The following is a 27,345-nucleotide window of genomic DNA, read 5'->3' as shown; positions in this document are numbered from 1 at the left end:
GCCAGGGGAAGGTAGAGTTACTAACTCTTTCAAATTGATGGCACGTCATGGGATTTGGCATCTGCAGGAGAAGTTCCTCTGATACTGCAATTTTCAAAGTGGGCGGAGCTCTGTGTGAGAGCCTCAGGGCTAAGGAAATAGACCTGCTCTGACTCTGAGCCCTGCCTTCAATATATGGTCCAGCAGAGAGGGTCCTGAGGCAGTAGGGGGAGGATCTGGGGTAAAGCTACTGTTGTCTCCAGGGCCCCGAACATAGCAGCAATGTTTTCCTCCTCCAGCTGCCTTGGGATTTCTCCACTGGGGATCCAGGCAGAAGACAAAATGAAGTCAGAGTGGAAGTTGGGAAGGTGGTGCTGCTGGGTCCAGGGAAAGGGAGAAGCCCTCAGGGGCACCAGAAGGTGGGGAGGGGGTGTAATCACGGAGGTGCTCCTGATAGGTCCAGGCAAGGGGAGAATCTTAAGGGAAGAAAGTTGGTGGGAAGGAAGGGGAGTCAAACAGTAATAGGAAATGAATGGCAGTTACCGTCTTAGGGAGTGAGGAGAGGTAAATGCCAGAGAGAGGCATGCATTGTGTGCATTAAAGGTTGACTTTTCAACCTGAAATTGTCACACAGACATTGGCAGAGGCGCAGAGGGGAGTTAAAAAGTAAAGAGACTGATTAAAAACAATGTTTTGATTATTTTAAAATGTCATGATTTTGGGGGGATCTGACTCATTTTTGATATCGTGAGGTGGTCCAACTTATCATTTTTGATCTCTAGAAGTTAGCAAAATGGATCCTTTTACTGTGCTGAAACATTATATGTGATCAACATTGATCGTCTGTGACCTGACCCAAGTTCTTTCTTTCATTCATTATATCCTTAGGTTCCTGGAAAGAGAGTAAAGACTTTTAAATACTGAGAAATCTTGGAGCTGACATGGTACCACCGGTTGGGCACTTACAATCTGCAACAGATTCATCCCACATAAGGCTATTAATATCAGCTGTTAAAGTCTCTAACAGGTTCCCTTGATATTGTCACCAGGAGAGCTATAGCTGTCTATACGGTCAAATGTAGTAATTTTCACCATAGCAGGGAATGTTCAAAGAGATCATGCAGCATCTAGACATAATAAACTGGACAAAGTTTTTGTGAATACTAGCATTTCTATTCAAGATAGTCATTTCTTTCCTCTGATGGCTGGGACAGTCACATGTTTTAAATGGGTGGACATGCGGTTTCTTGTATGGTACATATAGTAATAATGAGTAGTGGTTAGGTTTCATAGACTGTGTATTCCCTGAGACTTCAGTATCTAGTGACTTCTAATATTTAGGATACCATCGGTTACTTAACTTCAGCTCACCTAGAGCCTGATTCAGCGTCCACTGACATCAGCAAGAGCCTGTCTACTGGCAGGCCCCCTAAAGGAACATTCAAAACAGTTGTTTACTCATTTTGGAATACAGACTTCAGATGTTTGTCATTTTCAGCACATATTTAAATAACCTGATCTTTGCTTTCTCATCATTTTGTTCTGCCAAAATTTCTCTATTTTTGGAAGACACTCAATCGTCTTCATTTTTCCACTGTGAAGGATTTGTTGACTAATGTTTCCCACTGCAATCATAGAATTGTAGGTTTGGAAGGGACCTAGAGAGGTCATCTAGTCCAGTTTCCTGCACTCATGGCAGGACTAAGTATTATCTGGACCATCCCTGACAGGTATTTGTCTAACCTGCTCTTAAAAATCTCCAATGATGCTGTAGCGAGGCGATGACTCACCGCTGCAGCGCCTCCTGCTGGTCGTCCCAGAAATTAGCTCTTTCCAGCCTTTGGAGCACCCTCTCCAGGCCAGTGTCCCTCCTGCACCCCAGTGCCCTTTACCCTGGGGTTCTGCCCCCCAGGGAAACCCCCAACCCTCTAAACCCACTTTGCCTCAGTGGCTACTGCCAGTCATCATCTAACCCCCGCTCACTGGGGCAGACTGCAATGTAATGGACACTCATCATTGGCAAGGTTAGGTTAGGGTTAGGACCAGCTGCCTCTGCCTATTCCCAGGCTGCCCCTCTGCAGCCCCAGTACCTTTCTGGGCCTTTACCAAGGCCTGCAGTCTAGGGGTTTACCAGGCTTGTGCTGTGCTGTGCTTACTCCAGGGCTAGAGTGAGACTCCTCTTTTCCTCGCCTCCAGCCCTCTTATAAGGGCCAGCTGGGCCCTGATTGAGCTGGCCACAGCTGTGGCTGGTACTCCAATCAGCCTAGCTTGGCTGTTTTAACTCCTTTTCCCCAGCCGCAGCCCTCTGCAGGGCTGCTTTAACCCCTTCAGGGCCGAAGCGGGGTGAGTACCCCACTACAGATACAGATTGCACAACCTCCCTAGGCAATTTATTCCAGTGCTTAACTACGAAAAACTTCTTAACTGTCAGGGTAATGTCCAACCTAAATTACTCTTGCTGCAATTTAAGCCCATTGCTTGTTCTATCCTTAGAGGTTGAGGAGAACAGTTTTTCTTCCTCCTCCTTGTAACAATCTTTTATGTACTTGAAAACTGTGATCATATCCCCTCTCAGTCTTCTCTTCTCCAGACTAAACAAACCCAATTTTTTCAATCTTCCCTCATAGGTCATGTTTTCTAGACCTTTAATCATTTTTGTTGCTCTTCTCTGGACTTTCTCCAATTTGTCCACATCTTTCCTGGAATGTGGCGCCTAGAACTGGACACAATACTCCAGTAGAGTCCATATCAGTGCAGAGTAAAGTGGAAGAATTACTTCTCGTGTCTTGCTTACATCACTCCTGCTTACACATCTGAGAATGATGTTTGCTTTCTTTGCAACAGTGTTACACTGTTGACTCATATTTAGCTTGCGATCCACTATGATCCCCAGATTCCTTTCTGCAGTACTCCTTCCTAGGCAGTTATTTCCCATTTTTAAGTATGCAATTGATTGTTCCTTCCTAAGGGTAGTACTTTGCATTTGTCCTTATTGAATTTCATCCTATTTACTTCAGACCATTTCTCCAGTTTGTCCAGATCATTTTGAATTTTAATCCTATCTTCCGAAGCACTTGCAAACCCTCCCAGCTTGGTATCATCTGCAAACTTTACAAGTGTACTCTCTATGCCATTATCAAAACCATTGATGAAGATATCGAACAGAACCAGAACTGATCCCAGCGGGACCCACTTGATATTCCCTTCCAGCTTGATTGTGAACCACTGATAACGATTCTCTGAGAACGGTTTTCCACGTAGTTATGCAGCCAGCTTATGGTAGCTCCATCTAGGTTGTATTTCCCTAGTTTGTTTATGAGAAGGTCATGTGAGACAGTATCAAAACCCTTACTAAAGCCAAGATATACAACATCTACTGCTTCCCCCCTACCCTCAAGGCTTGTTATCCTATCAAAGAAAGCTATTAGGTTTGACATGATTTGTTCTTGATAAATACATGCTGACTGGTTTCAGAGTAACAGCCGTGTTAGTCTGTATTCGCAAAAAGAAAAGGAGTACTTGTGGCACCTTAGAGACTAACCAATTTATTTGAGCATGAGCTTTCGTGAACTACAGCTCACTTCATCGGATGCATACCGTGGAAACTGCAGCAGACTTTATATACACACAGAGAATATGAAACAATACCTCCTCCCACCCCACTGTCCTGCTGGTAATAGCTTATCTAAAGTGATCATCAAGTTGGGCCATTTCCAGCACAAATCCAGGTTTTCTCACCCTCCACCCCCCCACACACAAATTCACTCTCCTGCTGGTGATAGCCCATCCAAAGTGACAACTCTCTACACAATGTGCATGATAATCAAGGTGGGCCATTTCCTGCACAAATCCAGGTTCTCTCACCCCCTCACCCCCCTCCCAAAAACCACACACACAAACTCACTATCCTGCTGGTAATAGCTCATCCAAAGTGACCACTCTCCCTACAATGTGCATGATAATCAAGGCGGGCCATTTCCAGCACAAATCCAGGTTTTCTCACCCCCCCCCACCCCCATACACACACAAACTCACTCTCCTGCTGGTAATAGCTCATCCAAACTGACCACTCTCCAAGTTTAAATCCAAGTTAAACCAGAACATCTGGGGGGGGGGGTAGGAAAAAACAAGAGGAAATAGGCTACCTTGCATAATGACTTAGCCACTCCCAGTCTCTATTTAAGCCTAAATTAATAGTATCCAATTTGCAAATGAATTCCAATTCAGCAGTTTCTCGCTGGAGTCCGGATTTGAAGTTCTTTTGTTTTAAGATAGCGACCTTCATGTCTGTGATTGCGTGACCAGAGAGATTGAAGTGTTCTTCGACTGGTTTATGAATGTTATAATTCTTGACATCTGATTTGTGTCCATTTATTCTTTTACGTAGAGACTGTCCAGTTTGACCAATGTAAATGGCAGAGGGGCATTGCTGGCACATGATGGCATATATCACATTGGTGGATGTGCAGGTGAACGAGCCTCTGATAGTGTGGCTGATGTTATTAGGCCCTGAATAGATATGTGTCCCCTGAATAGATATGTGGGCACAGTTGGCAACGGGCTTTGTTGCAAGGATAAGTTCCTGGGTTAGTGGTTCTGTTGTGTGGTATGTGGTTGTTGGTGAGTATTTGCTTCAGGTTGTGGGGCTGTCTGTAGGCAAGGACTGGCCTGTCTCCCAAGATTTGTGAGAGTGTTGGGTCATCCTTTAGGATAGGTTGTAGATCCTTAATAATGCGTTGGAGGGGTTTTAGTTGGGGGCTGAAGGTGACGGCTAGTGGCATTCTGTTATTTTCTTTGTTAGGCCTGTCCTGTAGTAGGTAACTTCTGGGAACTCTTCTGGCTCCATCAATCTGTTTCTTTACTTCCACAGGTGGGTATTGCAGTTGTAAGAAAGCTTGACAGAGATCTTGTAGGTGTTTGTCTCTGTCTGAGGGGTTGGAGCAAATGCAGTTGTATCGCAGAGCTTGGCTGTAGACGATGGATCGTGTGGTGTGGTCAGGGTGAAAGCTGGAGGCATGTAGGTAGGACTAGCGGTCAGTAGGTTTCCGGTATAGGGTGGTGTTTATGTGACCATTGTTTAATAGCACTGTAGTGTCCAGGAAGTGGATCTCTTGTGTGGACTGGACCAGGCTGAGGTTGATGGTGGGATGGAAATTGTTGAAATCATGGTGGAATTCCTCAAGGGCTTCTTTTCCATGGGTCCAGATGATGAAGATGTCATCAATATAGCGCAAGTAGAGTAGGGGCTTTAGGGGACGAGAGCTGAGGAAGCGTTGTTCTAAATCAGCCATAAAAATGTTGGCATACTGTGGGGCCATGCGGGTACCCATAGCAGTGCCGCTGATCTGAAGGTATACATTGTCCCCAAATGTGAAATAGTTATGGGTAAGGACAAAGTCACAAAGTTCAGCCACCAGGTTAGCCGTGACATTATCGGGGATAGTGTTCTTGACGGCTTGTAGTCCATCTTTGTGTGGAATGTTGGTGTAGAGGGCTTCTACATCCACAGTGGCCAGGATGGTGTTATCAGGAAGATCACCGATGGATTGAAGTTTCCTCAGGAAGTCAGTGGTGTCTCGAAGGTAGCTGGGAGTGCTGGTAGCGTAGGGCCTGAGGAGGGAGTCTACATAGCCAGACAATCCTGCTGTCAGGGTGCCAATGCCTGAGATGATGGGGCGCCCAGGATTTCCAGGTTTATGGATCTTGGGTAGTAGATAGAATATCCCAGGTCGGGGTTCCAGGGGTGTGTCTGTGCGGATTTGATCTTGTGCTTTTTCAGGAAGTTTCTTGAGCAAATGCTGTAGTTGCTTTTGGTAACTCTCAGTGGGATCATAGGGTAATGGCTTGTAGAAACTCGTGTTGGAGAGCTGCCGAGCAGCCTCTTGTTCATATTCTGACCTATTCATGATGACAACAGCACCTCCTTTGTCAGCCTTTTTGATTATGATGTCAGAGTTGTTTCTGAGGCTGTGGATGGCATTGCGTTCCGCATGGTTGAGGTTATGGGGCAAGGGATGCTGCTTTTCCACAATTTCAGCCCATGCACGTCGGCGGAAGCACTCTATGTAGAAGTCCAGTCTGCTGTTTCGACCTTCAGGAGGAGTCCACCTAGAATCCCTCTTTCTGTAGTGTTGGTAGGGAGACCTCTGTGGATTAGTATGTTGTTCAGAGGTATTTTGGAAATATTCCGTGAGTCGGAGACGTCGAAAATAGGATTCTAGGTCACCACAGAACTGTATCATGTTTGTGGGGGTGGAGGGGCAGAAGGAGAGGCCCCGAGATAGAACAGCTGTTTCTGCTGGGCTGAGAGTATAGTTGGATAGGTTAACAATATTGCGAGGTGGCTGACTGTTACTTATCACCTTATTATCTTCTAGGTATTTGTAAATTGCTTAATTATTTGCTCCATTATCTTTCTGGGTACTGAAGTTAAGATGACTGGTCTGTAATTCCCCAGATTGTCCTTATTTCCCTTTTTTTAGATTGGCACTATATTTTCCCTTGTCTAATCCTCTGGAATCTCTCCAGTCTTCAATGACTTTCCAAAGATAATTGCTAATGGCTCAGGTATCTCCTCAGTCACTTCCTTGAGTATTCTAGGATGTATTTCATCAGGCACTGGTGACTTGACATATAACTTGTCTAAGTAATTTTTAACTTGTTCTTTCCCTATTTTAGCCTCTGATCCTACCTCATTTTTACTGGCATTCACTATGTTAGACGTTCAGCCGCTACTAACCTTTTTGGTTAAAACTGAAACAAAAAACACATCTAGCACTTCTGCTATTTCCACATTTTCTGTTATTGTTTTTCCCTCCTCGCTGAGTAAAAGGTCTACCCTGTCCTTGGTCTTCCTCTTGCTCCTAATGTATTTGTATATGTTTTTTCTTGTTACCTTTTATGTCTCTAGCTAGTTTAATCTCATTTTGTACATTGGCCTTTCTAATTAAAACATACTTATTTTATTTGTTTATATTCATCCTTTGTAATTTGACCTAGTTTCCACTTTCTGTAGGACTCTCTTTTTGTGTTTCAGATCATTGAAGATTTCCTGGGTAAGCCAGAGTGGTTTCTTGCCACATTTCCTATCTTTCCTACACACTGGAATAGTTTGCTCTTGTACCCTTAATAATGTCTCTCTGAAAAACCGCCAACTCTTTTGAACAGTTTTCCCCTTTAGACTTGCTTCCCAGGGGATCTTACCTACCAGCTCCCTGATTTTGCTGAAGTCTGCCTTCTTATTGTGCTATTTTCCCTCCTACCATTCCTTTGAATTATGAACTCTACCACTTCATGATCACTTTCACCTAAGCTGCCTTCTACTTTCAAATTCTCAACCAGTTCCTCCCTATTTGTCAAAATCAAATGTAGAACAGCCTCTCTCCTAGTAGTTTTCTCCACCTTCTGAAATAAAAAATTGTCTCCAATACATTCCAATAACTTGTTGGATAATCTGTGCCCTGCTGTGTTATTTTCCCAACAGATGTCTGGGTAGTTGAGTCCTCCATCACCAAGTCCTGTGGTTTGGATGATTTTGTTAGTTGTTTAAAAAAAGCCTCAGCTACTTCTTCCTGCAATCTGTTGATTATATAAATTTATACTACTTCAACCCATGTTTGTAATCTGAATGATATATAGTTCTCTAACTGGTTTATTAAGAGGATTAGGAAATTAAAGGCAATCCCATAAAACTGCAAAACAGATGAAAGGCATTTGGGCTGATAGTTCACTATCAATAATGGAAAATACTGATTCATATAAGAATAGATTAAAAAAAGGCAAGATTTCCCTATTACTCCAACATTTGAAGCACATGAAAAAATATACATGAACTTTTAGAAAAAAACTGCCCTATCTCTGGGATAGGGCAGGATAGGACTGTGAAGTAGGGAGGCTTTAGACTTGATAAATTATCCTATTCTAACGCTGATGTCTTAGCTGTGTTGCTCAGGTTCCCTGCTGGTGCTGGAGCTGTCAAGGCTAATTGTTCATACAGATGATGATTCATTTGGATTGGCTCAGAATTTCATGGATGCCATGACAACCAGGGGGCTGTCTTAGGTGGCTGCAAACTCCACTCATAAGCCTGGCACACTTTAGTTCTACTGCTTGAGTTGGGAATGGAAATTACCCCTTCGTCATAGGGTGACCATTGTCATTGTCAGCTTGGGTTTGGGATGTACTTATTCTGATGGGATTTGGAACCCATCTTGATGATCCGACATTGGAAGTTGACAGATCCAACAGGCTTTCAGACAGCCTTGAGGTAAAGTATTATTCATCCCGCTGACAAATCTGTTGATGGTTTGATAGGACTTTTTAATGATCTTTTGTCTTCTACTTTTGATTTGGTGCCCCTCTAAACGTCATATCTATTTGCTATATCCTTGCAAGTCAATATGGTTTACAAATGACCTACAAACAGGTGTTTGCATGGGACTTTTGAAGCCAGCATTGCAAGATATTTACGTGCCAGATATGCTAAACATTCATATGCCCCTTCATGCTTTGGCCACCATTCCAGAGGATATGCTTCCATGTTGATGACACTCATTAAAAAAAATGCATTAATTAAATTTGTGACTGAACTCCTTGGGGGAGAATTATATGACTCTGGTTCTGTTTTACCACATTCTGCCATATATTTCATGTTATAGTAGTCTCGGATGATGACTCAGCACATGTTCGTTTTAAGAACACTTTCAAGGCAGATTTGACAAAACGCAAAGAAGGTACCAATGTGAGATTTCTAAAGATAGCTACAGCACTTGATTCAAGATTTAAGAATCTGAAGTGCCTTCCAAAATCTGAGAGGGACGAGGTATGGAGCATGCTTTCAAAAGTCTTAAAAGAGCAACACTCCGATGTGGAAATTACAAAACCCAAGATAGCAAAAAAGAAAATCACCCTTCTCCTGGTGGCATCTCACTCAGATGATCTAAATGAACATGTGTTGTTCCGCAGTACTTTGGATTGTTATCAAGCAGAACCCATCATGTCCTCTGGAATGGTGGTTGAAGCATCAAGGGACATATGAATCTTTAGCGCATCTGGCATGTAAATATCTTGCGACGCCAGCTACAACAGTGCCATGAGAACACCTGTTCTCACTTTCAGGTGACACTGTGAACAAGAAGAGGGTAGCATTATCTCCTGCAAATGTAAACAAACTTGTTTGTTTGAGTGATCGGCTGAACAAGAAATAGTACTGAGTGGACTTGTAGGTTCTAAAGTTTTACATTGTTTTATTTTTGAATGCAGTTATTTTTTGTACATAATTCTATATTTGTAAGTTCAGCTTTCATGGTAAAGAGATTGCACTACAGTACTTGTATTAAGTGAATTGAAAAATACTATTTATTTTGTTTTTTTTACAGTGCAAATATTTGTAATAAAAATAAATATAAAGTGAGCATTGTACACTTTGTATTCTGTGTTATAATTGAAATCAATATATTTGAAACTGTAGAAAACATCCAAAAATATTTAAATAAATGGTATTCTTCTATTGTTTAACACTGCGATTAATCATGATTAATTTTTTTAATTGCTTGACAGTCCTAATATTAGTGATGTTTCCTTCAGGAGGACAGGATACCAGAGGCTTGTAAAGAAGCTACTGCAAGGCCACAGCTGAAGAAACCAACCCTTGAGGCTATCAGATTAGTTACTCGATATCCAGTCTCCCATTTCTGGGGGAAATCATTGAGACAGCTATGATAGGGCAACTGTGGCCATTTCTTCAACTCTGATTTCCTTGACTTTAGTCAATCAGGTTATAGGCCTCAGTATAGAGTAAAAAGTACACTGTTTGTATTAGTTGATGATCTGTTGCCAGCACTGAATGAAGATAAAGAGTTCATGCTGATTTTTTTTTTAAATCTGTCAACAAATTTATGATCTATTTGATAGACTTTATTGACTTGCTCAGAGAGGTGATGTTGCTATGGCAGGGTGGATGGACTCTCTCTAGAGCGACTCTGGTGTATATTTCTGTGAGGACCCAGAAGGTAGCTGTGAACAATTTTCTCTGCCCCAAGGGCTGTCTTCTGCAGTATGCCATAGAGAGCTCTTCTGTTCAACATGTATATGAGGCCAATGAGAGAGTTATTCAGGAAACATGAGATATCTTCAGTATTCTGATGACGCATAACTCTACATCTTCATCATGTCTGACTGGAGCAAAGCAGTGAAGGAAATAACCCAATGTTTTTATCCAGATTTTTTTGTAAACCTCACACTGGTCACTTGAAGTAGCTGCCACACATTGAAACTGGGAAAAATGACAACAGGCTGAGAGAGCACATATTCAATGTAGGGACAAGAAATTAGAGGACTTATTACTGTGTTTTCTGGACCTTAAAGCTAGTGCTGAGTGTCAGTAAGAGGACTGTGAATAACTTGTTTCAGAGTAACAGTCGTGTTAGTCTGTATTCGCAAAAAGAAAAGGAGTACTTGTGGCACTTTAGAGACGAACACATTTATTTGAGCATAAGCTTTCGTGAGCTAGAGCTCACTTCATCGGATGCTGTAGCTCACGAAAGCTTATGCTCAAATAAATTTGTTAGTCTCTAAAGTGTCACAAGTACTCCTTTTCTTTTTGTGAATAACTTATGATCTTTAGGAGAAAAAATGAATAACAGGTTTTTAATCTTAGGGAGTTGTTTGCATCGTCAGTTTATATTGGTTTAGATTTTCAAGTCTATCTTTGCAATGAAAAAGGTTAGTAACTTTTTTCAAAAATGGCAAAGGTAAACATACAGCATAAATAATATGCAAATTGGATTTGTGTGAAACTAGACGTCCACAGCTCTCGCTCTAAATAGATACCATTTGTATAGAAGTTTGAAAATAATTTCCAAGTGACAAGTTTTGTCTAGTGTGAATGGGATAGATCGCTTTCTCTCTCTCTCACACACACACACACACACACACACACACACACACACAAATCAGGTCAGAACAAAGGCTGCCAGTTCTTCAGAAGATTTTCTCAAGTCTCTGTTTTCTCTTGCACACCTTCTCCCCCTCATAATTCTTTGCTTCCTGCAGCTGCTGAAATTGCCCAGATCCTAAATCTAAATAAGGCAGGACGAGTTGGGAAGATACCATATGCAGTGGGAAGCAGGGGTGAGGATGCAAGGCACTGGGGAGGGAAGGGGGCTGGCTTGTGCTCTTGAGCCCCAGGGTAGCTGATGGTGAGAGATGGCTTGTTGAGTTGGAGTGCATACAGAGCTTGAGTTTGTGGATGGGAAGGAGGGGGCAGCAGCAGGAGGAGGAGGAGGCTGAGACTGGGAGGGGAGGGAAGGGGGGGAGAGAGCAGCATCTCTATCTTTCTCTCCAGTCTACGTTGCTAACAGCAAGGGGAGGCTCAGACTTCCCTAATATCCATCATCCCCTGCTCCCAACGTGGTCACAGAACAGGCAGAGCAACAAAGAAGGTCTCAGAGGTAAGGTCCCCTTCAACTTGCAAATCTTGTACAGTCTGCTCAACAGAAGGGAAAGCAGCAGTAGCAGCACAGGGAAGAGACTAACAGCACCTAGGAATAAGGGTGCAGGGGAGAGTAGCTGGGAGCTCCCTAACAAGAGGAGTGAGGAAGTGTGGGCAGCAGTAACAGAGTAAGGGGGGAGAGGGACTCAGGTAATAAATTAGCAGGAGCTGGGAATATCCAGGATTGAGGAGCTTGTGTCCCAGCCCCCCAAATAGGAGGAGGAGGAGAGATGGTGGGGACAGTTGCACTATTAGGGCAAATGCTATCTCACCTGAAATACAAGGGACAAATTCGTAAAGCAGGAACCTGAGCTATTGTCAGCTTCTTTGTAGACGGGGCTTGGATGAAGGCAGTGGAAATAAGAGTACCTACATATGGGAGACCTTGTTCCCATTTCCCTTATGCTCTGCCTTGCTTTTTGTTTTGCTTTTTTTCTGGGTGTAAGGCTAAGCTCTTCAGGCAGAGACCATCACTTGTTTGGTGTTTGTACAGAACCTATCACATTGTGGACACTACTGGAAGCAAGTAATAATAATGTAGGAGTTTGTACAGAAATGTCCTGAATCCTATCAGGAACTAGGCAGTTGCAAGGGAGTCCAGCATTGTTTTGTGTCTTATGAATAAGGTTATTTGGGGATTTTATTTCCATTTTCATTATGAAACACTGCAGTCAGAATAAAAAGGTAGTGAATCTGGAATCTTTGTGCCCCTTGATAGTTCCTCTGCCCCCTCCTCACTCCAAGGTTTTAGGGGAAGGTTGAAACCAACAAGTGGCCTCATTTTGTAACCCAGGAATGGGAGAAATGTGGCAATTAAAGGTGGCATAACTGTAGTAGGTTGACTTAGATGCGAGTCTAGGATGATGGAGTCATCGCTTTCCCTTGTCTTGCGAAACCTTGGGAGGGTGGTACTGATTCTGATTTCACTTACAGCAGTGTAAATCCATTGATAACTGTGTAAGTATAAGTTTCAGGCTTGATGTTGCTTTGTTTCACTGTCAGATCTTTCCTGTAATCTGTGAACACAGAGGCCAGGAGAAGAGACAAGACACATAATTCACAACAATGGGGCTTTTCTTTCACAAGCTTTTATGACTATTAATTGTTATTTCAGGACTCAAAGTTTTATTATCCCTTTAAAACAATAAATATGTGGATGACTTTGGGCTTGATCCTGCTTCATTGAAGTCAGTGGGAGTTTTGCCATTGATTTCACTTGGAGAACAAGATCAGGTCTTTTTTTAAGATACACCTTTTTTTGTTTTTTTGTTTAAAGCCCTCTCTTGTTTTGTGAACAACATTCTGCCTCTTTTCCAGTGTCCAAACCCTTATTAAATAATTTTTTGGAGGTTTAAAAAAGGTGAACTGCTTTTCTAACAAAATAAAAATTGCTGTATACAAAATTGCTTTTAAGTTGATTGCCAGTTAACTACAGCTTGGATTTTTTTAGAAATTGAGTGTCCTGACTTTTGAAGGGTATAACTGTGATACATGCGTAAAAAATGCTAAGATTACATTAAGGACATGTCTTAAACCCGCAACCAACACGTAAGTTCTATCTGTTTTGACTTGGACTTAATGTGACATTACCTAGTTAGACTCAGTTAGCTGTGCAAATTGGCTTTGTGTGAACAGTGCTCCACAAAGATGATTTTATTGATGTTGCAACTCAGATGGACCTGATCCAAAGCTCCTGGAAGTCAGTGGAAGTCATTCCATTGGCTTGGTGTGTTTCAGATCAGGCCTGTGGTATGAAATCAACCTCTGATGGGAGAGTCCATAAATACGTAAGCAGAATAGAATGCGTTAAGGATGGAATTTTACTCATTTCTCTGGACTTCCTTGCTTTGTGGATTTCAGCTGGAGACAATGTTACCATATGGGTTCATTTGTTTTGTTGTTGTTCAGTTATAAATGCCTGTATTCCATTTATTGTGTAAAGAGTACATACCCTTCTGAAGATTTTTTTTCTTTTAACTTGACCTTAGATCTATTGTCTATTTGTGTGTTTAACGTCTCATTAAGGAAGTTAATTTTTGACATTCATAATCTTTGAGATATTACAATATTTCATAACAATAAATAATCTTGACTTAATTTTAACACTAGTCATATAATACTATGTGAAAAGTCACCTCCGCTTATTAATTAGCCATTTAAAATTCTTTTGGTGCTGTTGGGTTTCTTTTAAAAATCGGAACATATTCCATAATAGAGGCTAATGGCATAAAAAGGTTTTCATTAAGAAAAGTTTCCAATTATTAGTGCCAAAACACTTCCAAAAACTAGTAAATTACATTTAATTAAATGTTGTTGTTGTTTGCTGTGTGCATGTTTGTGTATGCATACAGTTTAAATACAACCATTTGAAATCCTGAACAGAAAAAAACCTTAGAAAAAAGACTACTGGGATTTTGATATCCCATTTTAGTCCAGAGCAAACTTATCACTGAGTGATGAACTCCCAAAAATGATGCTTTCTTATAAAGGAAATACTGAAAAATCCATAAATATAGTAGTGATAGTGAGCATACTTATTTTGGGGGTGGGGGAAAATTCTTTAATTTCTATTGTTTGTGATTCTTCTAGTGAACACAAGTCTGAACAGTGAATGGTATGTGATCTGTCACTCCTTTGTTACCTTAATACAAAATAAAGCATTTGCTTGTTTTTCAGTTGTGCTGTTATTTCCTGTGAATAATCATCACCATCAATATTCATAAAAAGCCTTAGTGTGTGTATATATGTATGTATATATAAAAAGAATCACAAATTTTACTCAAAATTAAAATTCCTTGCTTTGTCTGTCTTAGATTGTGTTAGACTGTTGCTAACTATTCAAAGCTTCTACTACAAATATTTATTGCGGAATATAGGCTTTTAAAATCTGAAACTGGGTTGGGAGATGCAACCCTTTGCAAAAGAAACTCAAATTTGTTAGCCAAAAGTCAGATTTTGCAGTGACCACAGTTCCTATCTACTAACATCCAGAGAAGTTCTGACAAATATATCTTTTTTTCTTTTTGCTTTGTGTAAACACTGTTCTTCTGCCATAAGCATAATACTGTCTTATTGTTTCCATGTTTGTGTTCATGTGCTGAATAAAGAAAGTTAGCAATCTATTTAAGTAGTAACATTACCAATGGCATGTTTTTTTCAAAAAATAATAAGGGGGAACTGGCATTTGGACATGGAGTGTCTTACAGAAAATGTAATATTTAAAAAAAAAACATGAATACTGGCAGAATTTTATATGGTGGCAATACTTTAACCTCTTCAAACTGTATTAACAGTTGTAAAAGCAATCTATGGCAATGTTAGATGCTTTGTGTAATTATACAGTATGTGTAAATGAAGGAAAAATTATATTTATAGACAATATTTGAATGCGTGTTCATAAAACAATGAGTAGTAAGGGAGAATTGTCATCAAGAAGGCCTTCAAAGGTACCAAAGAGTAATTTGAATGTTTTCCTTAAGGAGTTCATCCTTATATTAAAATTCACTTTTAAAAATGGCTACCAGTAAAGTGGCAGATTGTTTTTTATGTTATCCCTGTTGATTTCTAAAGCCCTTTAATAAGAAGATCCTGGTTCTAGGCCAATGCTCTTCCTCTGTTTTGACAAAGAGAGGGGAGCAAAATGTGTGGATTCTGGGTTTTGTGGGAGAAAAAGGAAGTATCAGCTCCACAGCATTTCCCTCCTTTCCCCTTGTGCCTGCAGAACCTCCACGCTCCTAAAGTACGTTTGTCAATAAGAATAATAGGCCAGATTCTGCCATAACGTACATTATGTGCAGATTCAGTGTCTTTAAAGAAGCAGTTAAGTTACAGTCTAGTTTCTATTATACATGTTACTGAACACACCATAATTTATGATTTATTGATATAGTGCCTGATTCAAGGAGTATTCCCATCAACTTCAATGGGATTTGGATGAGGCTCACAGAGAGAGTTTAGAGAGCTGAATCTGACTCTGTCAACTGGAAATCTAGTCTATTTAAAAATAAGTTTAAAGTATCATTTTTGTGATTCGGTGAACATTTTCCTGTGTTATTTTTAAATGTCTCTCCTCCCCCTCTTGCTGTGCACAAAATAAAGGTTAAACTGACCATACACAAAGTGCTGTCATATGCATAAGTAAACAATCTGGATAAAAATAAAAATAGATTTAATCTTACATGTTACTTAGGTGTCTTAATCCTAATCATTTTAGGTGTTACTTATAATAACAGCAAATAAAACATTTTCATACATAAGTGTGACTTTAAAATTAAGTTACCTTTGTATTACTGTTGTTTTCACTTGTAGAGACAATGGAAATGTTGTTTATTGTGATTAAAATATGATGTGTGCCCAGCCTTATTTCCAAAGAAAATGTTTGTGGCGAATAAACTGTTTTGAGAAAGATATATTTTCATAAAAGGCCTGATCCAAAGCCCACTGATATCTTTCTGTTGATGTCACTGGGCTTTGGTTCAGGCCATAAGTGTTTAGATATCACAGAGATGAGTGTTCTTGTGAAGACATGTAGAGAGACAGATGTAACATGAGGTGCGGTCAGTGCTCCTGCCACCTCTGCAAAGGTACTCACTGTTGCTCCCTCTTGAGGGGACAATGCAGCGAAAATTCTGCAAGTTCAAATATGCTAAACTCTCCCCAGACTCATTTCTGGTCATTGCTTTTTACAAAATAAAAACAACCACCACCACCACCAACAAAGGCATATATTGCTATTGCATGGCCTTTCACTGTTGTATCCCTCATTCTGCCATATTCCTATTCTTCGTTTATCATTATTACTTGCTGTGTAAAAGCAGAACATGGTGTTCTCCTTGGCGGGAATTGTGTCCCCAGATCTATATGCAGATCTCCTGTTGTTCCATGGAGACTTGAATGGTGAGAGACTGAGCGAGAAGGTGACAAGCCCAGGAAGGATGTGTGTCATGGTCTGTGAAAATGGATTCAGAGGGACCATGTTTCCTGGAGGGAGTGCTATGGGTGGGACACTGAGATAATAAGTGCAGTTAGGCTGGAACCAGCTCAGGCATGTGGACAGAGCAGTCCACGGGGTTTAATAAAGTTTCACTTGCTCAGCTTAACATGCATTCAGCTTCACTCGTGAATGAAATGTGGTGGCAGTACATGAGTTGTGAGTTCTCTGAAGTGCAGCAGCTGGCAGTGTGAAGCCATGGATTTGGTCTGAAGCCCCAGATTTTGCACAAACCTAGCCCAACAATGGACCTGGTGGAAGGAGGAGTGTGAGTGTATAGCTCCTGGCCATGCAGGAGGATGACAACTGCAGGAAAGTTAAAACTATTATTTTATCTTAGTGGGTACAAAGCAGAGAGGTCTGCACCATTCTAAAGCTCACCACTGCCTCAAGCCCCACAGCAGTCCTAGGACCTGTTGCTCCTAAAAAGCAGAACAAAACTGTGGAACAGTTTTACTAGATACCAGTCTGAAGGGGAGGGAGATACCCTTGTGTTTCTGCTTATGCACACTGGCTGCTATGTGCAACTTTGGGGACTTGAGAGACTGCCTAATTTGGAACAGAAACTTATGTAGACTCAACACCCAGCAAGGACCTACAGAGATCCTCACTGAACGGAGAGACAGAACCATCTGGAGGCCAACCCCACAGGAAGGGAGGAGACTTCACAGAGAGACAGTTTGCTAGATTCAGGAGACAGGGAGACAGAGAGTGGTCACTCCCAGTGTGGTTGCCTGTTGAGACCAAACTATCTCAAAGACAGGCTAGGTAACAGGCTAAGTCCGTGGTAAAGACGAGCCTCCAACTTGACTATGTGCAAGCAACTCTGGCTGAAGGGATGTAGAGTGGACATCTGGTTGTCAATTATTTGTTTTTAATGTTTATATTAAAATGTTTGTAAAATTGGGAAGATGTATCGTGATCAATGGAAGTGGAGTCAGCAGGCCTATATTCCCTGTTATTGATGGGACACCAAAAAAGCAGGGAATGCAGGGTGTTAGGTTGGAAGTAACCCAGCCACATGGACAGAGCAGTGCACAGAGTTTAATAAAGTTTGTCTTATTTAACTTAACCTGCATTCAGCTTCATTCGTAAATGAAACAGGATACACATTATGCCTCCTGTATCCAATGTAGCGTACAAAGGAAAGGCTCTCCAATGGAGCCTTGTCCTTGAAGAGGGAACCTCAGTGTAGCTGCAGCCATGTGTGAGCCCCTGATAGTGAAGCTTCTTTGAAGACAGGGACTAGGGTCACAGTTTCTGAAGCATGAGGCACAGCAGTGCTGTGGTCTTCCACTGATCCCACAGCCTATTCTGTGAGGGCAAACCAGCCCCCATAGTGAACAACCACAGTGGAACTCCATGAGGAAATCAGGCCCATTGTGACCACCATGATTGTAGCTGGAATCAGACTACAAGGTTTGGTGGGCTGGTTGCTTTGGTCTTTATCGTGCTCTTTCTTTAAAATGATACCTAAGGTACTGTTCCTGCAAACAAGCACATCAGTAACTGATCACACAACTGGCCTTATTGAGTTCAATGAGATTGCTGTATGGGTAAAGTTACTCACGTGTAAGTTTTTGCAGGATCAGGCCCTAAGATTTAGTCATTTTGATAGTTGGATGATATTTTTGCTGCTGGGTTACTGGGGGGCAGGGGGAGAACTTGCTGTGATTGATTAATATGGCTGAATATATGTTAATGCGCTTCCTCCAGATATTAGCTATTTAGTTTTGTTTATGAACAGGTTCTATGTTTGATCTGAATCTAATGCTGGTTAAGTAGTTCTTGCCCAAATTTTTACAAAATATTAGATATATGACAATTGTACAGTACAGTAACTTGTCTCAGTATGTCATTTATAGAATCTCCAAGCAAAATTATCTCAAACAGAATTTCCACAAACCAAGGACTTGATTCTACAAACCTCGCTCTTGTCTGCAATCTCTTTGAGTTAAATGTGTTTTCTTGTGTGAGTAAAGGTTACTCGCATGAATTAGGATTGCAGCAATGGGCTGTTTGGTCTGAGTCCTACAAAGCTTTATGAACATGCTTAATCTCTGTGCTGGACTTCAGTTGACTTACAGATAAGCATATGCCTAAAACCACAATCTGGGTCCATATAAGTAACTTCATTTACAAGAAGACTAGATACATCAAGCTAAAAAAAAACCCAAAAAACCTTTCCTATCTCATATTTTTTTAATTCGTTGAAGCAAAATTCCATTTTAATATTATTTATACATTTCCATTTTGTATACTTTATGATCCTGATCCTACAACCATTATGGATCTAATTCATTTTGAGTTGTATCTTGCTCCATGAATATTCCCACTCCAGTCATTAGAGTGTTTTATGGATTAAAGTGTTACTTAGTGTGAGTATGGGTTTCAGAATCTGGCTCTTCTTGAATAAAGGTTGTAGGATTGGTCTTTTATGTTTCGTTTTCCCTTTTACTCTGATTATTTTTTATTCTCCCTCTCACACATTGAGGCTTGTGTAGCCATTGAACTGTTTCTGATACTTTCCATTCTAATCAGTAACTGTAACTCCACGTGACCATACCAGCCAGTAGCAAGGGAAAGTTACAAAAACAACTCTGATGGGAAAATCAAAATGTAGTCTTTCCTTCTTGAGTGAAAGTTCATCAGTGCAAGGAATTCTGGCATAGTTTATCTTTCATGAATTAATTCAGGTAATCTCTAAGTATGACTGATAAGATGGCTTCCTTAAATTTGAGATGAATTGATTACACTGTCTGCCAACTGGCTATTTGTTCCTTATCCCAAGACTGTTGTAGGCTTCCATGTCAGTTTTAATATTCAACCTCTGTCCTGATTCTTCTCCCATCTGTGGCCATAGGAATTAAGCTAAGTTTAAGGATGAGGAAGGGTTAGAGAGCTACTCTGTGTAAAAATCTTGTTCCCTGTTTAGTTTCATTTGTTTGTTTGGAGGCGGAATTGGGAGGAAGAGTTATAATCTTGCCCCAGTGCAAACATAGATCCTCAGCTTATGTAAATTGTCATATCTCCATTTGAAGTCACTGGAGCTATGACAGTTTACATCAGCTGAGGAGCTGCTGCCCTTCCCCACCATGACAATATTAGACTCCTCCTTTGTTATTGAACCACCTTCTTTGATGCAGATATATTTTCACAATTTAAAAAATAGAATATTCTTTATATTTAGCAAAGTGCACTAATGTTAGTCCACTAGTATTAGTGGAGTGGAAGCATTAACAACTTTTGAAATAAAATGTACATACATGAACACACACAAGTCACATCCATGTCAGCATCTAAAGGGCAACAGAAATCACTTTATAAATATACATTATCCTAAATTAAAAATGAAACAACCAACTAGAGATCACTAGTGACATTTCATTAGTAAAATAACTTTTAAAGCACTTTATATACGTTAGTGAAGTAAGTCCCATGAAACCCCTCTGAAGAACTGTGTTAAGTACTGTCTGCAGTTTGCATATTGGAACATAAGACTGGAAGGGACCTCCTTGGTCACTGAGTCCAGTGCCCTGCTTTTGCAGGCAGCCTGACTGGCAAACTGAGACCTTGTCTGTGCAGGAAAGTCCCCACCTCCCCACTTACCTTCTGAATTATCACATCCACACAGCTTTTTCAAAATAAACACACAGCATTCTGGGCAGGTATCCCAAGGTGTAGTGTTCTGCCACTAGGCTCAACGCATTATGGGTTATGGTGCATTGTGGGATACCAACTGGAATTCTGTGATTTGGGGTCAATGATTCCTTCCACAGTATCCCATAATTTGTCTGACTTTTGCTGTCCAGAATAATTTTCAAACTGTTCCAGTTTCAAACAAATGTTTAACAGCTGTCAGGCAGCAGAGAGGAAGAATTACTGAGCACCATGATCCTGGCCATTATTAATATGAATAGAGTGCTCCAGAGGCATTGGAATCAGGCAGGCAAGTGACTATGGAGGAGATGGAAGTTCACTATCATGACCCCAGACAGATTCTGCTGTAGGAGAATGAAACCAGTTATTTCTGCATGACTGTTTCCTGGACCAGCTTGACTCAGTGGTGTGCCACTTTTTGATGCAGCAAAGCAGCTCCAACTGGTAGGACAGGATAATGATGCAGACCTGGGATGACCAGCATTGTCTGCAGAACTTTGGGATGTGGAAGGACACTTTCTGGAAACCTGCAGAGAGCTCACCTGGAGGTGTAGCACCACACCACTAACATGAGAGTCCCCCTCAATATGGAGAAGTGTGTGGCCATCACTCTCTGGAAGTTGTCCACCCCGACTGCTGCCAGGCAATAGCTAACCAGTTTGTAAAACAATTGTCAGGGTTGTTGTCATGGAGGTGTGTGCTGCTGTTGAGAGGGTGTTAATGCTCCGGATCATAAAACCTGACAATGAGCAGAAGGTTGCTGATGGCTTTGAATGCTTGGGGTTCCCAAATTGTACAGGAGCCAGTGATGGGACCCATGTGCCTATTATTTGTCCCCCCCCACCCACCAGGGCTTGGTGTACATCAACAAAAATGGGTATTTCTGCATGGTTATGTAAGGCCTGATTGATCACCATGGCAGGTTTATTAATGTGGGGTGATCAGGAAAGGTCTGTGTGGCCAGAATCTTTATAAACTCACATCTGTTTTCTGCAATGAAAAATGGAACTTTTACTCCCCAAACCACTGTGAACATTATTGGTGGTATGGTTTCAACTGCTATTCTGGGAGATCCATCCTAGCTGTTGATTTCCTGGCTTCTGAAGCTTTGTTATAGGGCAGTTGGATAAGGGAAAAGAGCTATTTAAGTGTACCCTGAATAGCTGCAGAAGGAGTGTGCATTTGAAAGATTGAAAGGAAGGTAGAAGTGTCTCATAACAAGACTGGAGGCTTTTGAAGGATATCTGCCTCATGTTATGGCTGTTTGCTGTGTTTTGCACAATATTTGTGAGAGTAAGGCAGACAGCTTCACTAATTGTTGGGAGGCAGAGGTAGAGACACCTTAATGCATATACCTTGAATTGATCTTATTAGGAAAGGATGTTATTAGGGAGAGCTGGACCTTAATGAGTGTAGCTGTAAATAATAAACTTTGATTTGACACACAAGACAGTGCAAATTTGTAAACTGAAACAGTGCTGAAATAGCCAAAGTACAGGCTGACCACACTTTTGTGCACACAGAATCACCAAAATGTGTGTGTGGGATTGTAGCTGTTTTCTTAATCTGCAAACAAAATGGCAGATGAAATTTAATGTTGATAAATGCAAAGTAATGCCCATTGGAAAACATAATCCCAACTATACATACAAAATGATGGGGACTAAATTAGCTCTTACCACTCAAGAAAGAGATCTTGGAGTCACTATGGATAGCTCTCTGAAAATATCCACTCAATGTGCAGCAGCAGCCATATAAGTGAATAAAATGTTAGGAACCATTAGGAAAGGGATAGATAATAAGACAGAAAATATCATAATTGCTACTGTATAAATCCATGGTACACCATACCTTCAATATTGCATGCAGTTCTGGTGACCCCATCTCAAAAAGGATTTATTAGAATTAGAAAAGGTACAGAGAAGGCCAGCAAAAATGATTAAGGATATGGAACAGCTTCCATATGAGGAGTGATTAAAAAGATTAGGACATTTCAGCTTGGAAAAGAGATGACTAAGAGGTGATACAATAAAATCATGGCTAGTGTGGAGAAAGTGAATAAGGAAGTATTATTTATTCCTTCACATAACACAAGAGCCAGGGGTCACCCAGTAAAATTAATAGGTATCAGGTTTAAAACAAACAAAAGGAAGTACTTCTTCACACAACACACAGTCAATCTGTGGAACTCATTGCCAGGGGATGATGTGAAAGCCAAAACTATAACATTGTTCAAAAAAGAATTAGATAACTTCATGGAGGATAGGTCCATCAACAGCTATTAGCCAAGATTTTCAGGGTTGTAACCCCGGGCTCTGGGTGTCCCTAGTATCTGATTGCTAGAAGCTGAGAGTGGATGATGGGATGAATCACTTGATGATTGCCTGTTCTGTTCATTCCCTCTGAAGCACCTGGCATGGCCACTGTCAGAAGACAGGATACTGAGCTAGATGGACCATTGGTCTGACCCAATATGGCCATTTTTATGCTCTTTGCCTTGGAGGGTGGAATGGCATGAGAACTCTGTTGCTTGCAACTGGGGAAGTGAAAGGGGTCTGCCCACATCCTGTGTTCTCAATAGACTGCAAGACAGGGGTTAGGTTGGGGTGTTACACATGAGCACAGTGCAAGAATGTTCTGCTAACTTGTCTGCTTTAGCATCGTGTCCAACATTTCTGCATCTCCCTTTCTGTGTCCAGCTGGTCTATACACACTCATTACAGCTTCTTGGCATATTCCTTGTTTTGCAACACGATTCCTTCCCTCTCTTCCTCTGTTGGGAGCCATTCATGAGGTCAGCAAACCTCCCTTGACCTTTCTCCCAGCTCACCCCTCTGTGAACCATACCATGTGCTAGGAGAACAGAGAAGTCAAAGAAGTAGTTACCCTACCAGTATTATAGCCACCATGGAATAATGCAACTATGTCCCTGTTGTATACCGCATAGATAACTTGCTTCAGCTGGGGAAAACAAAGCTGCAAGTAGCAGGCCAAATCTTTCTGATTCTGGCCAGCATGGACTCTCAAGCAACCTCAGCGATATTAACCATAATTAAAAAACTTTGGACATTGGCCTATCCTTGAAAATCCTTTAGCTGGATGTTGAAGGCCTCTGAGCTGCTAAACCTTCCATTCTTCAGTCCCTAGCCTCCAAATATAACATGGATGTAATGTGCCTTCAAGAGACACATGCCAGCTTCCTTTCTGCCAGTTACCTTAACATCAAGGTTATGACCCTGTGAGTTGCTCTCTGCATAGAAAACATGGCTTTTCTACTTATGTTAGAGGAGATCTTGCTGACACAAAACCTCTGCCATCTAATTCAATTTGGAGTGGGTAGATCTACTGTGGGATCTGTTGTGATCCAAGTTTGCAGGGCTATTAACAGACTTCTGCCAAGAAGGGTAGTGACTCTGGACAATGTGCAGGACATAGGGATGGTTTTGCCACGATAGGGTTCTCTAACTGTGGTGGGGCAATAGACAGAACGCATATCTCTATCTTGACACCAGATCACCTTGCCAAAGAGTACAGAAACTGAAAGGGATACTTTTCAATGGTGTTGCAAGTGCTGGTGGATCACAGGGGCCGTTTCACTGATATCAACGTGGGATAGTCAGGAAAGGTGCATGATGTGTGCATCTCTAGGAACACAGGTCTGCTCAATAACCTGCAAGCAGGGACTTTTTTTCCAGAACGCAAAATAACCTTTGATGATGTTGATATGCCAATCGTGATCCTGGGAGATCCAGCCTACCCTTGCTCCCATGGCTTATGAAGCCATACACCAGCAGACTGGACAACAGTAAGGACCAGTTCAGCCATAGGCTGAGCAAGTGCAGAATGGTGGTGGAATGTGCCTTTGGACGTTTAAAAGGTCGCTGGCAGTGTTTGCTTACTAGGTTAGACCTCAGTGAAAGCAATATCCCCATTGTTATTATTGCTGCCTGCTATGTGCTCCATAATATCTGTGAAACAAAGGGAGAAAAGTTTCTGCTGGGGTGGGGGGTTGAGGCAGATCACCTGGCAGCCAATTTTGAGCAGCCAGATACTAGCACAATAAGAAGTACTGACAGGCTCTGAGTCTCCGTGAGGCTTTGAAAACCAGTTTCAGCAATGAGCAAGGGTAACGTGACACTTGTCTGTGTTGTTCCTTACCAAACTATCCTCTCCATTGCATTTTCTCCCCTGTAAACTCCACCCCCACCAGCCACTGTGTGTGGAATGAATAAAGAACCTTTTCTCCTCAGTACATTTTGTTTTATTATGCTCACAAACACACACAGACTGCAAAGAAAAACAAGATAGCGGTGTGAGGGGAGAAACAAGGACAGCTTGCTTACAAATGCACTGCAATAACAGTCAAAGGTCTAGGAACGGGTATCTTCTGTTCTTTCTAACCTCCCCTAGTGTTGAGTGCAAGGGATACTGAACTCTCCTCTCCCCTGCCTCATAGGACATTTGGGGAAGGACGATTGAGAACTGGGCGATGATGGTAGCAAGGCTGTAGAGGGAGTCTACCACCCAGCTGCCTTTCTTGAAGATCAACCAGACACCCCTACATGTCTGATTGCTCCTTCAGAATCTGCAGCATTTCATCCTGTGTGGCATGCTCCTGTTCCCTGCATGTTCTCCTGACCTCCCTGTCCATGGCCAGGTTCTCGGACAGTGAAATCCTACATGCTCTGAGCTCCGTCTTTTCAGTTTCAGAGACATGCATTAATTCATTGAACATGTCCTCCCTAGTCTTCTTTTTCTGCCTTCTAATCGGGAAAGTCTCTGTCCCGGTGTGGAGGATGCGCTGACAGGCAAGTTTCGGCTGCAAGGAATGCAAAGCACAAGGGTACCATTGACAGTGCATACATTGTTTCTGGTGTAAGGTTGATTTTTTTATTAAAAAAAACAAACCGTTAATACACTTCAATGTAAGCCACAACATAATCACAACTGCTGGCTATTGCAAGGGTCAGTTTGCTGCTCCAGCCATGGTGAGTAAGGTCACGAGGCATGGGCAAGAGGTCTTGTGCTGCTGCTTTTGTGAAGACATCCTTGGGAGCACAGTTTGGCATTTGAGAAATGCCCTCTTTCTCCTAGCAACCTGGATGGTGCTTGAGGACAGGCACTAGTATAAAGCCCCCAAATAGTTTGTTTTTTACAAAGGCGGCACCAGGTTGTGGGGAAGGGAGACAAACAGGAAGCCGTCTCCCCTTTTTTTCAATGCTGCTTCTAACCACAGCAATGGCATGTTAGGGAAAGCGTGGCTGTGTGATCCAGATTTCACCAAAGGGGGGCAGATTGTTGAATTGTTTGCGGTTTAAGGGCTAGCATTGAAAACTTCCCCCGTTTCCCCTAGGTGACCCTATGAGATATCACTCTCCTGAGGGTAACAGAGGGGGCAAAGGAGCAGATGCTGCAAGTGTCTGGGTACAGACCTGGTCCTTATGCTGCTATGCTCTGTGCTGCAATGCGGCCAGCAGAGTTAATAGTGGAGGCACAGGAAAGTGTCCTACTGTGGTAGAAGAAATAAGGCAGCCTTTCCCTGGAACCTTCTGCAAAGGATTGCAGAGTACCTCCATGAAAGATCTCCATGGAGGATTCCTGGGCCATCCCTGTGCACATAAACAGTCTTTTTTGGGGAGCACCCTCTGCGTAGCTGGAGCGGCCACCGACACCCACGACATCTTTTTTGTTCAGATTAAACATAAAAAATAACATGTAACCCCTACAGTTATTTGGAAATGTGTACTCACTAGAGGTGCCTTCCCCGGCATCATGCTCGGCTGCCAACTGGTCCTGTGAAGGGATTGGACCAAAGGTTAAGGAGAATAGATCCTTCGCTTGCCTGCCTCCCATTCTCATCCTCCTTGTCAACAATGTCCTCCTTGTTGTTTCCCAAGGTCACCCAGGATTCCTGGGTGGTATCCATGCTGTGTTTTGGGGCAATGGTGGGGTTGCCACCGACAATCGCATGCAGCTCATAAAAGCGGCATGGCTCTGGGGCAGAACCAGAACGACTGTTCACCTCCCTTGCCTTCTGGTACACTTGATGAAGCTCCTTTATTTTCACGTGGCACTGCTGCATGTCCCTGGTGTAGCCCTTCTCCCCCATTTCTCGCGTGATCTTGGTATAGATGTGAGCGTTTCTTCTGCTGGATCGGAGCTGTGCCTGAACAGACTCTTCTCCCCACACTGCAATAAAACCCACCACCTCCTGTGTACTCCATGCTGGAGTTCGTTTGCAGCCTTGAGTCTCCATGATCAGCTGTGCTGGCGATCTGTTCACATTGATCAAACAGGAAATGAAAATTCAAAAGTTCCCAGGGCTTTAACAGGGGAGTGGCTGTTTCCTGTGTACCTGGCTGACATGCCGTGGAGTTGAAAGTGCTCTCCAGAGCAGTCACAGCAGAGCACTGTGGGACACCTCCTGGAGGCCAATTCATTCGAATTACACAACACAGTGTCTACACTAACCCCATGTCAACCCATGGATGTGGAATCCAAGCGCTTCGCCTCTCACAGAGGTGGAATACAGGCGACGTAGGTCAGCGGAAGGGACTCGGTAGTGTAGTTGCATACATTATTACATTGACTTAATGTGGGTTCCATTGACTTAAGTTTGTAGAGTAGACCAGCCCTGAGAGTCAGTCATTTCAGTGTGGCAAATGTGTACAAACCCTCAACCAACCCTAGCCTATCCCAAATATTCTTCCGAAGCTCCCACAATCTGCCATCTATGTTGGAGATTTTAACAGCTACCACACCACCAGTGGATACAGAGAGCCAGGTGAAAATGGAGTTGGGCTTTTGAAATGGGCCTTACTCTATGATCTTTATCTCATCCATGACCCAAAACAAAGGGGTACTTTTCATCCTGCCAGATGGAAGCAAGACTACTCCCCTGACTTCACATAGACCACCGGCATGGGCAATCATCCACTTCAAGCTATAAACAATGTATTGGAAAACTTCCTAAATAGTCCATATTGTCTGATCTCTACCAAAGATGGAGTAACCATAGCTATTGTGAGTATCAATAAAAATCCTCACTGGAATGATAAGAAAATAAATCGGCCCAGCTTTACACAATTCAAAGACCCCTGTATTATTTGTATCCTCCACAGTATCTCCATGTTTATATGTGGGTCACAAAAGCCATCCACAAAGGTGCCATGAAATCAATTTCAAGAGGTTGTTATAAGATCTGCGTTTCCTGTCTTGATGAGGA

The 27,345-nt window shown here is 42.0% G+C and overlaps 1 protein-coding gene across 7 annotated transcripts in view; it reads left to right on the top strand.

Moving 5' to 3' along the window:
* The first annotated feature begins 11,295 nt into the window (after positions 1–11,295).
* The window catches only part of GREB1 (growth regulating estrogen receptor binding 1), a 150,367-nt gene continuing 134,317 nt past the window's right edge, over positions 11,296–27,345 (top strand). For all 7 annotated transcript variants that reach the window (XM_075126411.1, XM_075126410.1, XM_048845527.2 and 4 more), the window contains exon 1: positions 11,296–11,429. The gene's annotated coding sequence lies outside the window, so the exon portion shown is untranslated. The remainder of the gene's footprint in view (positions 11,430–27,345) is intronic.

This window comes from Caretta caretta, chromosome 3 (assembly GCF_965140235.1).
Source record: "Caretta caretta isolate rCarCar2 chromosome 3, rCarCar1.hap1, whole genome shotgun sequence".
Taxonomy (NCBI): domain Eukaryota; kingdom Metazoa; phylum Chordata; order Testudines; family Cheloniidae; genus Caretta; species Caretta caretta.
This window is presented reverse-complemented; position numbering and strand designations above follow the sequence as displayed.